The sequence below is a fragment of the Ambystoma mexicanum genome, chromosome 4q (genome assembly GCF_040938575.1).
Source record: "Ambystoma mexicanum isolate Mex_15411 chromosome 4q, UKY_AmexF1_1, whole genome shotgun sequence".
In the NCBI taxonomy this organism is placed as follows: Eukaryota; Metazoa; Chordata; class Amphibia; order Caudata; family Ambystomatidae; genus Ambystoma; species Ambystoma mexicanum.
In genome coordinates, this window is record NC_090928.1 from 628,530,662 (window position 1) to 628,546,607 (window position 15,946).

At 43.6% G+C, this 15,946-nt stretch overlaps 1 protein-coding gene across 5 annotated transcripts in view; it reads left to right on the forward strand.

Annotated features, from left to right (window-relative positions):
- The window catches only part of SYS1 (SYS1 golgi trafficking protein), a 49,760-nt gene that overhangs the window by 16,828 nt on the left and 16,986 nt on the right, over positions 1-15,946 (forward strand). For 3 of the 5 annotated variants that reach the window (XM_069608178.1, XM_069608176.1, XM_069608175.1), the window contains one exon: positions 1,686-1,741. The exons of the other annotated variants lie outside the window; for them this stretch is intronic. The gene's annotated coding sequence lies outside the window, so the exon portion shown is untranslated. The remainder of the gene's footprint in view (positions 1-1,685; positions 1,742-15,946) is intronic. 5 annotated transcript variants of the gene reach the window in all.

Consider the following 15,946-nt stretch of genomic DNA (forward strand, 5'->3'; position numbering starts at 1 on the left):
CAGCAACATTCTCAACGGTTGGCACCGAGCAGCCTTTTCCACGTTATGTGGATAAGAATCCTTTCCTCCCTCCAAAGAATTGGTGTGCTCGGTTTCAACTGTCAGTCTCGCTCCCTCCTACGTCGGCTCCCTTGGTATATGTGGATCCAGTTAACTTTGACACATTTTTTTTTCAATTCATGGGACAATTTTATATTTAAACTGAAGGTACTACCAAAAAAAATAAAATAAACAATGAGCATTTTCGATGGAAGGTACATGTTGAAATGACGGGATGAAATTGCAGGCGATTAAATGACCTGGAACCGTTGAAAGAGTACACTAATTGCAATACAGAAAATGTTATTTATATAATTAATTGCCCTTGTCCTTGCATTTATATTGGGAAGACGAATATAAAAATGCAAGACAAGAATGATTGAACACAGGAGTTGCGTTAAAAATAAAATCGATTTGGCACCCTTAAGCATTTTACGGAGAAGAAACATGCCTTTACTGAATTTGACTGGACCATCCTATCAAAAATAAAGATGAAATCGCAGGAAGATGTTAACAGAAAATAGATAAACCTTGAACAGAAACATATTTTCCTGATCCAGAGCCACATAAGAGGACTCGATGAGAATATTGAATGGCACAATGTAACATAGGCTTTCACTGTCAATCAATCATAGAATACACTTGGGTGTGATGGGGAGACATTCATGCATGTTGTCTACTTGTATTGTTTGTATTAGGATGTGTTTTTTACTGCTTGAGGACTATACCTACTAAATGTCAAAATGGTATTGCGCTATACAATATGTATTAAGATCTGAGCCTTCTGTGTTGCAGGCTGGTTTGGGGTACAATGTTTTGGCAATTATTGCACTTCTAAAAATGGTGTTTTAACTTTGCTAATTGGTAGATAAGATGCCAGATCAGCTCAATATTGCCTCTTTGAGAGTGTTGGTGTGAGGATATGTTTCAAAATCCTGTCCATTTAAATGTCCACGAACATTTGTGGGAGGAATAGGATGGATTGAATGTGAAAACGAGGGAGATTGTATCTCATGGTGACATTAAACCAAATGGAGACACATATGGGGAGCAAGGAAGTCCCGTAGCCTTCCCTACAATTTGTGATTTTTTTTTTTTTGGATTTTTTTTTTTGGATTTTTTTCAAGTACAGCAGCCACATAATTGATAGCCTCCAGGCCGGGATTCGATGTGGATTGGTATCGCCGCGTAACGTGATTACTTCATTGCATAGTTAATTAACTGAATGCAGAAGTGCAGGTTTTCTCCCGCGATTTTCAGCGAGGATGAGTTCCACTGTGGAAAGGGTAAGATTTCCTAGCATGAAATAGGGAAATAGAAATCCAGATAGATGTTGGTCCCCTGGGCTTTCCACTTATTAGTTTATGGATATTTGCAGGCCTCCTAAGAAAAGACGCTAGTGTACTGGGGTCTTGACCTGCTATTTGGAGTTTGTTCCCAGGATGCTAATAATGGGATGCCACAACTAGAAGTTGTTCTAGCAGTATACTGCAACTTAAAGACGGCACTAATCTACAGATTTTATTTTTGTCTTTCATTATATGGTAAGAGTCTCCTTTTTGCTTATCAATGCAGGAATAAGAGTGGTTACAAATACATGATATACACTATTGCAGTGTAAGTGGATGATGCTTTTATCCTTCTAGGTGAGGCCTAACGGGACAAGCTGACCTCCATCCTGAAATTGGAAAGTCGGCAACACGTAAGTTTGCATTGTGGTGGAAGTGGCATCTACAGCCTTAACAATCAGATACAGAAATGTATATCTAACCTGATTCCCCTATAGGAGGGATGAAAGGGGTAGGTCTAATTACAAGACCAGTCACTTAGAATGTATTGTGTCTTTTTCTCCCATAGGGATCCTCAGGATTACACAGGATTTTAAGTTGAGGTGCACACAGATTTGCCCCTGATGAATGTCCGGCAAATTCAAGCCACACAGGACAGAATCCTATAAGTTGGGCTACGAAAAACATAGCGCGACTTGGGAGTCATTATGATCGACGCTGTGTAGTACCAGGTCATACTGACCGGCAAATCAATGGGGGACAATACATAATTTTGTGTATCAATTGTTTTATATGAATTGAGTTGTTGATACGAATTGACGTTCAATGTTGTTAATGGACTTTTAATAATTTTGTGAAATATGGTATGTATTCTTTTGTAAATGTATTTTTTGAACTGTATAATAACATTGTATTTTGGAAGGAAATTGATCCATATTGGAAGAGCTATTATTTGGTTTAAACTCTTCTAAGAAGGGGCAGTGGGGGGACACGAGTAGTGACATTTGCCAGAGGACCTTTTTTGGTGTATTGATCATACATATTCCCATGTAGTAGGAAGGTCCAGTATCGCACAGTGTGTTGAGCCATTGTAAAAATAGTGCCATCTTGGCAACCATCCTCTCTGCAATCCTGGGGGTATGCCCCTTTAGAGCGGCCTCTACCCGCTCCAGTGCCTAGGCCTTCTTCTGAGGATGCTGTTTTTGGCAAGTTTCAGATGCTACGGAGGCATACTTTAACCGCTTAAGTGCCAGGCTATTATGCAAGTCTATGCAAAAAGGACGAGCATTGGCACTTAAGGGGTTAAGGGTCTATTCAAGGAAATGTATCCTAAGCCACGTGAACCGCAACCTGCTCCGGCAATTCCTCTGCCGGTCCCTATAGTGCCTCCTCCCCCACTTTCAGTGGGGCCCCTAACTGCACTAACTCCACTGTCACCTGTGCAAAAGACTCCTGTTTTATAGTCCAGTATGCCCTCTGGGACTGAGGTGCCACATGCTGCGGATCAGGATTCTGTTCCCGCCGCACTGGATGAAGATCAAGCGGACCAGGATAGTGATGACCCGCCCTGCTCTATTAGAACCTTTTACAACAGTGTTGTGGATATGATGGCGTTGCAAGATATTCCAATACCCAAACCTTTCACTCCACATGAAGGTGTACTTTCTGGAGCCTTTACTCTGTTGTTGCAGGAGCGCACCAGCCTTTTCCTTTAATAGGATGTCCTGGCCAAAGCCCAAAAGGTCTGGGGGAAAAACCTCATTCCGGGCAGCACCTAAACAAAGTTGACGCTCACTACACGCGTCGAAAGACACCTCCTTGACTGCATGTCCACTCCCCTCATCGGTGGTGGCAGCAGCTACGCTCCAGGCTAAGCCATCCTCCACGGCAGCGTCCCGAGTCCTTTCCAAAGAGGAGAAGCTTCTTGACAGTGGGGGCAAAGAGGATTTTCCAATTCAGCCCTTCAGCTGCAACAGGCTAATGCTGAATAGCTGTGGAAGGAACTTGCCGAGTTTCAGGAATTTATTCCTCCTGACGGGCTCAAAGGGCGGCTTATCCGATGCCAAAGTTCTGGCTCAAAACCTGCTGAAGGCCGCGGCCCATCATGTGTCCACTTCCGCTCAGGGCCTTATGGTTGGCGTAGACCTCTCCCGCCAATCTGTTCCACTCCTCAACTGATGAGGAGCTCACAAAAACCGAAGGCAAGCATGCAAATGGCTAAATCCTTGTCGGTCCTTGCCAAACCCCAGCTAAAGCAGCTTATACTCGCGGGTCGTGCTCTCAAACGAGGTTCTTCATGATGCTTTCCATCGGTCCCACTCCAGTGGGAGGATGTATATTGTCCCATCTGGAGGCGTTGCAGACCATCACAGAAGATCAATGGGACCACAAAGACCGGATATTCCTCTGACATTCCCCATCAATGGGCTAAGCCTAAGCCCAACGCTTCTGGGCCTGCTTCAGCCGAAGGGTGGGAGATTCCTGAAGTTTCTCAGTCTGGGACTAAACGTACTAAGCCTAGGAGGTTTGCTGTCAGGTTATGTTTTGTTACTTGGCATTTATATAGCACTCTATATATCCTTGGTATGTCCTCAAAGCGCTGGTTGAACACCCTCAGGAACCGTAGTTCTGGTCAGTAGAGAGAGATAGTGTCGTAGGGTGCATGGGTGCACCAGATATGTGCGCAGCTGTTGTAATTGCCGGATGGTAGCTGCGTCCTAGCATTCGGTGAGGTGCCGAAGATATCAGTTGGATGTGTGCAGTCTGGTGGGTGGACACCCAGACTGGGCTCTGGCTGCTTAGGGCCTGAATGACGCATATGTGTGCAACTAGGCCAGAATGTGCTTGGCTAGCTGTGTTTTATTAGGGTGATGAGGTGTTCATGGGGTCGTGAACAGCTATGCCGAAATAATCGAGGGGGGGTGGGGGGTATAGCTGTGATCTAGTTGAATGATGGTGTTTAGTAGAGAGTAAGCGTAGCAATGTGATATGATGGTTATCTTTAAGGCGCCCGAGACGAGGCACGTGAACATCCGTTCAATCAATCCATTCATCCATCACATCCATCCATCAGATTGATCTGTCCCATCCGTCTGCTCCATCCATCCATTCCCTCTATCCGTCCCATTCAACCGTTCATTCATCTATCCGCGTCCCATCCATCCATCCATCCATCCATCCCAAGTGACTTAAGGTACCGGGGTAAAACCAAGAGAATCCCCAATCGGATGCTTTTTCAAAGACCAGCGGGATCGAGGTGCTCCTTTTTTTAGGAGCTCTGGCTACCGGGCATGACCCTAAGCTTTACCACAAACAATCTTGTGGTTGTGCCAGTCCTGCTGAGGGGGCAATGAAAGAGGGCAAAGGCCTGAAGTCTTCAAGCAACGGCCTGCCGAGGATCCCTCACTGAGGGCTAATTCTTCTGCAAAAACCAAAAAGGCTGAAAAGCACTCCAGGTCGGCTACAACCGACTCTGCCGAGGTTCCCCGTCAAGGGGCTAAAAAGCCGCTACAATCCCTCTAGTGACAATGGCCTCGCTAAAACCTGTGACACACATCACTTCAGCAGGTGACAAAATGGTGGTTCAATCCACGCGGTCATAATGCAGGAGGCGCATAAGCCTTCTACAGGAGCACAGTACAAAAGTAAATGGCTTTCTGTTGACCGTGTCTTGTTCATTATATCTAAACATATCTGGCAGCCATTGCAGCTTATCTTTCTACAGATAATTGCTCTTTTTCTCTGACAAACTCGGTAATCAAGAGGCATTTCACTGGCTTCTGCCAGTCAGGCCTCTTCACCCAAAATGGGATCGAAACATGGTCCCTACCGCTTTGGGTCACAAGCCATTTGATCCAATGGCTACTACAGAGCTCACGTTTTTTTTCTCCTAGAATGTGGCCGCCTTCAGTGAAGTAACATCTGTGAGAAGAATAAGCGAGCTTCAAGCTCTCTATCGAGCATCTGTTCCTAATTTTCTGCAAGGATAAGGTTGTGCTTCGCGCTCCTTTTTTCCTTCCAAATGTTTCTGAATTCCATTAAAACCAGTCACTATCTTTACCAGTTTTCTTTCTGAATCCGGTCTCTGATGTCGTGGAGGTTTTACACAACCTAGACGTCAGACGTGCTCTGAAGTTTTACCACAACAGAAAGGGCAAACTGTGAAGTTCTTCACAAATCTTTGTTACGTTTGGTGACCCAAAAGGGAAACCAGCCTTGAAAGCATCCATCTCTCGTTAGATAGCTTCATGTATTTCCGAGGCCTACAAAACTCCAGGCCTTCAGCTCCCAAAGGGCATTCATGCACGTCTGGTCTGTGGCAAAGCGGCTGCTATTGCCTTCCAATAATGCGTCCTTTGGGAGTCAATAGCCAAGGCTGCTACGTGGGCTTCCCCTTTGGCTTTTGGCAGACATTGTCTTGACCTGAGATCCCGTTCTGATGCCCAATTTGGCCAGGCAGTTCTTAACAATGTGTTCCTATGGGGGACCCTTCCATACACCCAGAGTTCCTTTGGTCAGTGCTTAGGAATCTCCCACAAGTATGAAGGAAAGTGGGCGGGATGTGCGAGTATGACCAAGTTAGTCACTGTAGTGAATACCTTACTCTAAGTCCACAGGCCACTTTCCTCCATACGCCCGCCATCCCCTCTAACCAGTATCCTCTATTTTGATAATGGTCCTTCGACTTTGGCGATAGAAAAGGACTGACGGGTGATGTGCCGGGCGTAGCTCAGGAAGGCGGGGTCACGTATGATGGCCCTGCATAAGGAAAAAAGTAATTTTTGATTCTTCAAAAGTGCTCTGGTCCCGTTCCGATGGAAGGAATGTCCCACAAGTATGGGGGAGAAAGGGACTATGGACTTAGAAGAAAGGTAGTCATTACTGTGAGTAACTTTGTCATTCCCAGTGGAACTCCAAATGAGTGTTCCTGTTCCCTAGAGGAAGATGAGAACCCTTCTCAGGAAGATGATAAAGTGGTTGTTGTGGGTACTCCCAACTCAGACCGCTTAATAGACACCTGGCCCTGTCATGATTGAGTCGTCGTTCACCAATCTGACAATAAATAACAGCAAATGCTTGTGGCTGTATAATTGTGTAATCTCAGTAGCCACTGTGTCTAAATATATTAACCTGCTGCTGGGGTACACAGTTGTGCTATTTTGAACCAGAGGTGCGTACAGTTAAAAGGCCATCTCTGTCTGAAAGTTGTGTTTCAGCAACTGTGGTCAGAAATGCACATGTGACCTTTGACCCAGCTCTGTTGGCACTGCAGGGCAGCTAGGATGCCAGTGGGCTGACACGACAGGGCACATGATTGGAATACGCTTTTTGTCTTGGAACATTGTGAGAGTGGGGTCCGATTTAGCAGATCTCGCTTTTAGAAACCCAATTGCTTTTTGCTTTTATAGTTTAATAAAAAGCAGGCTCTCCCACCCTCACCAACTTACATTCTGTCACTGCTCCTCAGGATCCTCACTGCTCCTCAGGATCCACAAGATAGCTTGAAACTGTAGTCCATGTACAATTTCACTTCCTTTGCCCTACTTATAAAACAGATTTTAGGGGGTATAGGGCAACAGGGACGAAGTGGTGTGTTGGTCAGGTTACTGGTGAAGATTGCTGGACTCAACTTCTGTTTATTTGTATCCTCTTCTCAGAATTTGTATTTCTTGTCCGTCTGTGGGCTTGCACACTTTAATGGTGTCATGCCTCTTTCCCCTCCTCAGCATTTCATCTCCATGTACTGGCCTGATTTATACCCTTGTTGGATGGCTATATGCTGCAACGGCTTAGATATACTGCCTGACTTGGAGGGAATATTGCAGTGCACGTTACATGCTTAGGTCCTTTCTTTTTCTGATCTCCTAGTTGGTTCTCTACCATCACATCATGCCAATTATATGACTGTTTCTAAGCCACAATTGGATCATTTCTGTCTCGTTAATGAAAGTGTCGAATGCCAGGTTCTTTTTGTACCACATGTCACTTATCTATACAAACCTTTGAGATATGTTCAGTTACATTGTCATAAAAAGAAAATATAACTTGCCTATGTCTTCTCCAAATGAAAAACTATATCTGACTGCAAACTATTTTGTATTGCCTGGATTCATTCATTTTTCTGTACCCTCATGCAGCAGGTGATCTGCCAATATATATGGGACTTAATGACTTTAGAGACATTATTGGTCTAAAGGGCTACGCACATTGTTGCCCTACAGAAGAAAAATGGATGTATGCTACGTAATTAACGCAGTAGAGAAAGGTTGCACAATATCGGGCAACAAAGATTCCTTCAAAGTAAATAAAAACAAACCTATTTCTGATTATTAGCCAGAATTAAATGAACTTGACTCCTCTAATTTATTGTGCTTTTATATTGCATGGAATCGCCATCATAATGGTGCCTATCATTGTCTGAGATTTGAGGGCGTACTCTGTCCCCAACCACGGATCACCAGAACTTAATTTGCTGGAGGAAAATTAAAATCAGGGTTTACAGATGGGCTAGGTATAGAAAAAGGGATAGTCGGAATTGAGGGAAAGAGTGAGTGGAGAGATGAAAATTATGAAATTGTGAATGTATAGTCTGGATGCATGAACGGCTCGATGTGCTTTGGGATATCCTAAGTTTAGTGATGGCATGATTTACCTAGTCCCCACTAGGATAGACCGTGTCTTTTAAAGCTATAGAGAAGGTGGCTGCCTAGGATCATCCAGTCCAACATGTGTTGCTTATGAATAAGACTGTTTGAGACACAAAGATGAAAGGAGGGTAGAGGTAGGAAGAGAAGATGAAGGCATCAGAGGTTCTAGGGTTGAATCCAGTGTTGATATTCAGTAAAGCTCCCAGAGTTTACTCTCCTTCAGTAAATCCGTGTTTCCCTTTGTCGTTTGGCACATATTGAGTGTATTTCACAACCGTACCCTGCCTCTGTCCCAGTTTCCAGATGCCAATATGCCTTTTCCAAGCCATATATGTATTTTAGGGACCGTTGGGCATCTCCCACTTTCCTATAATAATGGGTGTGTTCCAATAGCTTTCTTTCACCTGCAAGCCAATATAAACTTGTTCTGGTTATGTAATCTCCATTGCCATTTGTTCCTTGGTTGGTTGGGAATAGATACCCAGATATATGTTGAATCTATTTTCCCCACTACTGCTATTCATGTGTTTGGCTAGTTAACTTTGATTTCTTCATTCCTCACCAATGGAAACACAACTTGTGGAAGCAAAAGTCTGCATTGTCTTTACATGCTCTTTCACTGTGATGTGAACTAGTGGGCCCAATAGGGCAATCCTTGACTCCTAATATTTGCACATCACGCTAATGTATACACGTGTATCCCCCACCCCCAAACGAAATTTGTGGTATTGGAAAAGACAACCCCATCTGTGTTCCATTTTCACAGCCATTTTGGCCTATGGAGCTGACCTTCTGTTCTATTCCTCAATATAGTAAGATCCCATATAAGCAGCTGCCACATGTTGAATTATCTCGTGGGCAATTAACTGTTTAGGTTGGAAAGATAAATGAATTTGTCTTCATCTTGTACATTTCTATCTCAGCCCTCCAGATAAGGGGCGTATTGCCCCTTTTTACGCATGACATTCTTGCAATTACGGCACATTTCATTTTTCAATGCATACATTTACACTAGCTTGTCACAATATTAAGATCTTCCTCTTTCCACCAGTAGATGGCATTGGGGTCGGCATCATTAGTTCTGCCCATGCGAGTTTCGGATCATGATGATTGGGTGCGAGCCATTCAGCGTGCTCGATGGTTTGGCACAGCTCATTCAGTGTAACTCCCCTTTTTGGCACGCCCTGTTGGCTGTGGCCAGCAGAGCACAGGGACCTATGGGCACCAGTATGTTTTGGTGCACAATTACTGGAGAGGGACGCATCGCTGTTGCAGGTAAATCCTCCTTTTCCTGCACACAGAGAATGGCTTGTATTTAAAGTTATGCTGCATAACGTCGCTGAGCTGCCTGAGAACATTTAGTTTGACTGTTAGCACTCACGCTGAGCACATAAATGCGTGTGGATGACACGTTTTAAAATTAGTGTTTACTCCGAGTGATCACTCAAAGATGCTGTATGCAATGAGTAAAGAAAGTGAGTTTCTAATGAGTCACTTGTTATTTGGCATTTATATAGCGCTCTATATATAATTTCTATGACCTCAAAGCGCTGGTAGGTTGAACCCCCTCGGGGACCGTAGTCCAGGTCAGTTGAGAGAATAAGGTGTCGTAGGGTGCTTGGGGGCACCAGTTATGTGTGCAGCTGATGTAATTGCCTGATGGTAGCTGCATCCTAGCATTTAGGTTTATTGAATTTGTAAAGCGCACCGGACCCAAAGGTAGCAGGGCGCAGCAAGGATATGCAAAGCTTACAAAGTTGCATAATGGTAAACCGTATACAAAGGCAAATCAGATAGACAAGAAGTAAAGCTAAGAATGTGCCATTACACATTTCGGCAAAGTTATTTACATTGTAATATGCAAAGGTATATAGTGGTATGCATATATAGTAAATGTACAGGAGATTTATTTACATATTAATATACAGAAGTTTATACTCAAGGGTGGGGTGTCATGTAGTACAACAGTTTAAAGAAAGGGAATTAGTCTTCGGATAGATTAAGGTGGGTGATGAGGTTCTTTCTGAAGAGTGGATAGGGTAGATCAGCTCTCAGCTCGTTTGGTAGTGAGTTCCAAAGTTTGGCGGCCTTCACAGGGAAACTGTTACCGCCGATCTTGGAGGATTTAAATCTTGGTGGTGGTATTGATGGTACCGGGTCATATTTTCGGAAACATATTTTCAAATGACCATTATGTCAAACATTTAACATTTTTTTTTGTTTTCGAATGTTTTATTTTGTTTGTTTTTTTTGGGTTTCGTTAGTAAAAAAAAAAAGTGTAAATAAAAAACAGGGGTTTGGGGGAAACCCCCATTTTAAAAATAAAATTAAAAAAAAACATTCGGGGGGGGGGAAAAAAAAATTCTGCAAATTTGGTGTTGAGAAAATGGCATTCGAAAATATCACTATAAACCAGTATTGATGTCAGTTGAATGTGTGCAGTCTGGCGGGTGGACACCAGGAAAGGGTTTTGGCTGCGTTGGGCCTGTAGGACGCTTAGGTGTGCAGCTAGGCCTGTTTGTCATGGGGTATAGCTGCTTTTTATAGAATGATGAGGTGTTTGTTAATGTTCGTATGTGAGCAGCTAGGCTGAAATTGATCGAGGGGTATAGCTGCACTCTTATTGAGTGATGGTGTAGAGGAGAGAGTACGTGTAGTGATATGCAAGGTGAGCGTGTTGGTTGAGGTATGATTTAAAACCTAGGTAAGAAACTTACGGAATTGTCTAGTTGTGAGGGCAATTCTAATTGTTCAGCGCATGCATCAGAGGGGGTACTTTCAAGATGTGAGAGAAGGTAGCTTACTAGATCTGAATCAATCTTGCAAGAACAATTCCTAAGCATGTAAATAAATCGGTATCATAGCATGAACCCTAGTAAACCAGTTGTAGGAGAATGGCACAGGCAGGTGATGCAGACTAGTAGATTCAAAGTACTATCACAGTGGGCACTTTCTATGTTTGGTTCAGTGCAATGATAATAGTTCCTAACTACAATTTTCTGTGTGAGCCAACGTAATGCTAATCATTTCTAGCAATTTTCTGACTGTGATGAAGACTAGTAAATTCATAGTACTATCACAGATTTTGAGATTTCTGTACGGTGAGAGAGGCCCAGGTCCCACAATACACCACGTTTCACCATACAATAGACAAAGATGTAGGCCATACCTAGACTTTAGTGTCCTGCAAAGCTGTGAAGATGCCTAAATTGCACAATACACTAAGTTTCACCATATAGCAGATAAAGATGGTAGCTATACCTAGATATGATAGTCTTCTAGAGTGGGAGAAAGGTCTAGGTTCCACAATAGGTGGGTCTCAACATATAACTGCCAGAGACGGAGGTCACATCTAGATTCAAGAGTCCTGCAGAGCGGGAGAGAGGCCCAGGTATCCCAATACATTATGTTTCACCTTACAATAGAGAAAGGGGAGGCTGTACCTAGATTTGAGAGTCCATGTTTGCTTAGCATTCACAATTCTATCCAAGTGCGTGACCTGCCAACACCCACAACTCCATCCAAGCGTGTGATCCACCAACACTCAAATTCCTGTACAGATGCGACGCAGGCCAGTTTTCACAATTCCATCCGAGTGTGGCTTCTGCTAAGGTTCACATTTCTATCTAAGTGTGGTGCTTGCTAACATTCCCAAATCGATCCAAGTGTGGCATTTACTTAAGATTCATAATTCCATCTAAGTGAGGCAATTGCTAAAATCCACAATTATTTGTTAGTGTGGCACCTACTCAGCATTCACAGTTCCATCCAAGTGTGGCATTTATGACTAGGTGGACGTACCAATCTGGGGAGGTGTGTGGGTTTGGAGTTGGAGTTGGAGGGGGAGAGTGGGAGAGGGTGAGACTGGGAAAAGGCCAGGCACAAACAAAGGATTACACCCCACGGACTGGACCCTCTGAATGTAGGCCAGCACTGAAAAACAGGGTCAGAAGCCACAAAAAACACTAGACAAACCCACCAGATTAGCACACAGTGCTCACCAAAAACGATTGAAGAAAACCACTCGCACCACTCCAATAGGATACCTAAACCAGCCCAAAAACGGATTACAATCATTCTGCCAGTACTCACTCTGCATTAACCAACCCCTAAAGCTGCTTCCAAAGTGGTTTCCTTACCAGATCCGTCCACAAAGCAAATGGAAAAAAGTGTACGTGTATACAAATGTTATACATTATTATTAACATATCTTGTACCAATGACTGAGAATTAAATTAAAGCACATCTATGCAACCATGGTTATTTGATTTGTTTTATGTATTTAAGAATCTGAGATCAATCTGTATTATCATTTCTCTTGGGATACTTTTTTGTTGCAGAACTCGTACTATAACAGTGGGCCTCATTACGAGGACGGCAGTAACCACCCAGAGCTACCGGCGGGTTGCCGCCGTCCTCGTACCACCGAATCCGCAGACTGATATCCCGGTGCTATCGGGACATACAAGTCCTGGCGGCCCAGGATATCGGGCAGTGGATTCGGGAAGTCCCAATTCCCGGGAATGGGTTCACAGAAGAACCGGCACCGTCATTACCACAATTAATAAATCCCAGCTGCTAATTGTTTTATGAAGCAGTGATTCTATTTGTCAGAGGGAAGACTATGTGTGGACCATGATGGAGGGATTAGGGGAGTGGGCAAGTCCTGGACTGGACGTCTTGTGCGTCTGCCTATTCTGCATGTTTACATTTGATAATTAACAAGGGGGGTCCTGGGAGTCCCTCTGCCAGACATTAGTCCTGGTTACGAGACACTTACCCAGAGTCTTTAGCTCTTCTTAGAGAGGCACAGCTCCTCCCTACATGATGAGGTCCAACCAGACCGAAACACGTGTCTGGGGATGCTGTTGGTACTCTTGTTCAGAGGAGAATTGCCTAGCATTTCGGTGCTGGACTGCCCCAGGGCAGGACAAAGACTGATATGTTTGGGGATATTTCTTCTCTGTGAAAGATAGTGAGCTAAAGACTCTGGGTAAGTCTCTCATAACCAGGACTAATGTCTGGCAGAGACTCCCAGTACCCCCCTTGTCAATTTGCATGTTTACATTTGATTGCAGAAAATATTAGCATATTTAGTGTGATACAGTACTTGAACTCTGGGCACCTGTCAATAAGCAGACACAAGGCTAACACTGGTGTATTCAAAAGATGCTCAAACCTTCCTAAATGTAAATGCTCCACTTTGAAAAAAGAACCACTTGGTTGCATTGTTGGGCGATACCTTCGGCATGCAGAATGCGGTTTGTGATCTTAGCGAGCTTGAATTCATTTGTAGGAATAAATAGTGACCCTTCTAGTGTTCCTCACTCTGATGTTTTGGGCATCTCAGTTCTCACTGATCTGCCAGTGCGTAGTGGGGAAAGGCCTCATACCGCAATGAGTCTGTTTAGACACCCTTTTTATATGCTCATTATTTGGTTTATGCAATCCTTCAATGCCATATTACGGATGTTTTTCACATACCGCTCTAGCAGAGACAATTTGAGACCTGTGACAACAGCTTTGAGGATTCCATGCACTGGTGCAAAGATTAACCCTTTCAAAGATCAATTTTTACAATTGCAGCTCCCAGAGATATCCCTACTGTACACAACGACGGGCTGATTATTCAACAAAAATATGATTTAGTATCTTGCAGCATTTAGATTTGTAGAAATGTCTACAATATGGCAACTTTTATACGGCTGAGAATTTAAAATGTTAAATGAATCATACTACGAATGGAGTAGTCTATTCTGCTAAAAATATGCTAGGTCTCGTTGGAGAAGGCAGTGACTTAAAGTACAAATCCTGACATTTAGCACCATTTAGTGGCCAAATCACTCTCGCGCCAAATTAACTTGCATGTCACTGTGGTTATGCCAAAAGGGGTTCTGCGGCCAAAGGGCTGTGCCTAATGGCATGGGCCAAAAGGGGGCACACCATGCGAGCTTTGTGAACAGACTCTTCAGTGTCACTCCTGAATTTCCTTTCCGTATGTCGGGCTACATAGAATGGATCAAGGTCTTCACATGAGCTGCATTTTCTGAAGGTAGGTAGCACCACCAGAAAATGTGCTCTATTCTATTGCACTATCCTTGAAAGCAAAGGTATTTTGAGAACAATCCTACTCCTGTTTGAAATGCATTAGGACAGCTGCACAGATATGCATACATCCTGCAGGTAACAGGGTCTAGGCCCTCAACGCTAGCTAAGCCTTTCATCGTTCTAATCTTTGATTATGCCTTTAAGACATGTTAAACGTCAGGTGACATACGTATTTGAGTGGAATGGGATAGCAGTATAAAGTGAAGCCTACAGATTGCAGCGGTTCTATAGTCTGCTTTCCAGCACCTGGTAAGACTTTGGAGACTAGACAAATATGTACAGTTGAAAGTGCCTTGCCTGGGTATCTGTCTAGAATTGCATTGCCCATGGGTTAATGCACTTGATGCAAAGATCTGATTATTATCTGAGATTCACTTGCCAAGGAAGAGTCCGCTTTTTTCCTGTTATTGAAAGCTCTAGATCTGGTTTGGTAACCCTCAACGTGGTCACAATCATTGTTAAATATGGTTGATTCCCCGCAATTGTTGCATGAACCTTCAAAGTCATTCAGAAGAACCTATATTTTGTAGATGATCTCGAGTCCTTGCTGTCACTGAATTCCAAAGGGGAGAAAACCCAATTGGGGGGGGGGGGTGAGTCTCTCAATGTAATTGGGTCATCAACGCAAACTGCTTGCACATTCCATAGGTCTCAAGAAATATTTCATACAACAGTAAAAGACATCAATGTGGTTTAACCAAAATAATTGTTATGGGGAAAAGTTTTCAGATTTCTGCACTCTGCCATAAGAGGGCAACAGTGCTGATAATACAATGAGACTTCAACTGTTCGATAGGTTGGCTCTCATTCTAGCAAAGGCTGTGTAAATTATAATTTTTTGCAAGCCAGGAAATGGGGCTATTCATGCTTCATGCAGTTGCAGGCGCAGTGCATATTCTGGACTGGCCCTTTCTGTGCATTCTAATTAGGATCACCTCTGCTTCTTTTCGTTTTCTTGCCTCATTGGACTTTTCTCCACACTGACTTGACCAGAAACTGCTGCTTAAGTGCACGTGCAAGCTGATGGGTATAGTGTGTCCAAGCTGAAGCATACCCTGTGCATTTCCATGACTTTTGGCACACTGATGGATCAGGAACCATTCCACTGTGCTGATTACCGCACCTCACCCCACGGCCTTTGATGGTCCAGTTGTCTCAGTGCTGGTTGATTGTTTAGTCAAGGTCTGCAGTCATGTATCAGCTCATTTCTATTACTGGTTGTATGCTGGGACTCCTCCAAACACCAGATACGTTTTACGTCTTGTGAAAGAGAGAATAAATTCTTACTCTCTTGAATTTGCATTTGCTCCCTAATTCTAAATATGTGGAGTGAAATACTCCCATCTGAAATTCTTATCTGGAGCACTTGCTATGATGGTAGCTTAGAGCGTTCTTTAAATGTCATGTGTGGTTTTCGGGGTGGGAGGTTGATTTAGAAATAAGGGTCGGCGTTTTGGTGGCTGAGCTTTTTGTGGAACTAGAGCAAACTTAGTTGGAGCATCTTTAAGCAGAACCAAAATTCATCTTTAGCTTTTGTGCATTGCAGTTACACTGGGAGTTTCTGCACCTCGGTTCAATGTGTGACGCCTGCACCCCCCCCCCCCACCCCAACTACCTTCCCCTACATTTAGTGCTCTACCTACTGTTAAGCCAGGTTTGCTATTTTGTGGATTCTGTGGCCACTTTTTGCATTGCCCTAGTTTTTTGTTAATATCTTTATGATGGCCAGAGGAGAAGCTCCCCTGCCATTGTGTCCCTTATTACCTTATACAAGATATGTGACACTGAGTGGCCTCTCGGACACACGATTTCTGCCTTGGTGCAATTGTGGCACTATAAATTGGTTTTAGGGAATAGGTTGAT